The following is a 2,315-nucleotide window of genomic DNA, read 5'->3' as shown; positions in this document are numbered from 1 at the left end:
TTGAATAAACTTTATATAAAACAAAAACGTTTTATATTTACTTCTTGTCAAGTTTTTTTTTTTTTTTTTGTAGTTTTGTAATTTTGTATTTCCTACAGGTCAGGGGGAGGGAAGAGGTATGCAAAATGGAAACTGAAGTTTCTAAGCAGTTGTACACATCTAATTTATTTTCTTTTTTTTTGCATTCAGAATAGGTCCAGATAGATTTCAGCCAATAGGGATGCCTACATTGGATGGCCAATTTCACATGTATTTTGTGTATTTTCAAAATACAAAATACTGTATTTGTATTTAAAAACATTTTTCCACACAGTATTTTGTATTTTTATTTTAAATACATTTTCATGTATTTATGCCCATCTCTGTTTACAGGCCTGTTTATGTTAATACAGTGACTTTTGTTCCTGAATAACATGGTAAAACACATGGGAAAGATCTAAATCTTTGATCAGAAATGGCTGGGGGGCACAAGCTGACTTTGACATGCTTTGCCATGTAGCTTGAGATGTTTTATAGCAGACATTATGATAACACATCAAAGGCAGTAAAGCTCCTCATGAGGTGGATTTGTCTCGCATACATGATCTGCCTATAAAAGTCAGAAAACCAAGACAAATTTATGTTGTGATGCCAGCTCAACAGTGTAATTCATTTAGGGTTAGGGTCGCTCATTTGATTAACAGGACATGATTGTTTTTATTTTACTGTCCAGTTGTTAAAGTTTCACTTCTTTGAAGACTTTACTTTTGTCTGCTGTCCACATCATTGCATCCTGTTTTTTGGAGCTCCTCAGTCTAAGTGAGATAAAATATATGAGATGTTGTATTTTATCTCAATGTGGTTCAGATGAAAATCAGACATTAAATCACATGTATTTTATCTAAAAGCCCCAAATGCTGAACTGAATATAGAGAACATTGTTAAAGGTAAACATGATCATTTTTAAGCCAGTTAACTGCATCAGGTAAGAAGATGGGGCAATAATGCACTTACCCTTTTATTCGCTGCATCTGCACAATGGTCTCAGGGAGAACTTTTCCTTTAGTTTCTGGCAACAGTAATGTAATTAAGCCAGAAAACACTGCCAGGCTTCCAATGACAATATAAGGAATGTATTTATAGTAGTTACCTTTATGGAGAAAAATAATCAATTATCAAAATACAGACTCGTGCAATGTTCAGATTTACTAGTGGCTATATTTAAAGTTATAGAAGCAAGAAAAAAACTGATGTACCCAAGTATATGATGAAGGGAGAAACTATACTGCCTATGCGAGCGGTCATGGAGCACGTTCCCATGGCCATGTTTCTCACCACGGTAGGAAACAGTTCTGAAGTCACTGCATAAACTACACAGAATGCAGCTGTGACACCAAGCTTTCCCAGCATCTCCAGTAAGGTTGCCAACTCCATCAGGTCTGCAAACACACAGATAGACAGATAACTAATGTAAACATAAACAACCACATACAAATTTGTTACAAATTGTAACAAAATGTAAATCAGAAAAATATGGTCCCACTTTATATTAAGTTGCCTTAAATACTATGTACTTGCATCAAAAAATAAGTACAATGTACTTATTGTGTTCATATTGTATTGCAAAACACTTTTGCTGCTATTGAGGTGGGATACAGGTAAGGTTAGGGACAGGTTTGGTGGTATGGTAGGTTTAAGGGTGAGTTAAGGTGTAAGGGATGGGTCAACAGTGTAATTACAGTTGTATTTTTAAAATAAGTACAATGTAAAAACATGTACACAATAAGAGCATTGTACCAAATTATTAATTTAAATGTAAGTAAATAGTAGTTAAGGCCACTTAATATAAAGTGGGACCAAAATATGTCATCTAAACAGTAAAAGTATGTATCATATCTGCCACTCTGGTTCAGATCTTATTTCGACACAAGCTTGGTCACATTGCCTGTTTGTTTGAAGACTATTTATTGTGGCAACAAGCAACAGCAATCCTTCAATCGGCATCCTGCAGACACACTTCTTAGAAGTTAACCATCCTGGCTGAAGTTAACCAGTACACTTCTTTTAAACTTTTCTGCTTATAGGAGGACGATTATTAGGACAGCGTTGACCACTCTAATATGACTGGTTCACAACAACATGCAGAACATGGAATGGCCTGAGACACAGAGAAGTGATTGACCTAGAGCAGGGGTTTTCAAAGTGTGGGGCGCGCCTCCCCAGGGGGGCGCCAGAGCATGTCAGGGGAGGCGCGGGAAAATTATAATAAATTAAAAATAAAATTATTGAGTTAAATTATTATATGTATTTTTTAATTATATTTAAATGTTTTTATT

General features: G+C 35.2%; 1 pseudogene; it reads right to left on the bottom strand.

Annotated features, from left to right (window-relative positions):
* Positions 1–464: 464 nt before the first annotated feature.
* The window catches only part of LOC107745391 (solute carrier family 22 member 4-like), a 26,303-nt pseudogene continuing 24,452 nt past the window's right edge, over positions 465–2,315 (bottom strand).

The sequence above is a fragment of the Sinocyclocheilus rhinocerous genome, unplaced genomic scaffold, assembly GCF_001515625.1.
Source record: "Sinocyclocheilus rhinocerous isolate Xijiao unplaced genomic scaffold, SAMN03320098_v1.1 scaffold4092, whole genome shotgun sequence".
Taxonomy (NCBI): Eukaryota; Metazoa; Chordata; class Actinopteri; order Cypriniformes; family Cyprinidae; genus Sinocyclocheilus; species Sinocyclocheilus rhinocerous.
The sequence above is the reverse complement of the archived record's forward strand: the minus strand, read 5'-3'. Positions and strand labels throughout refer to the sequence as shown.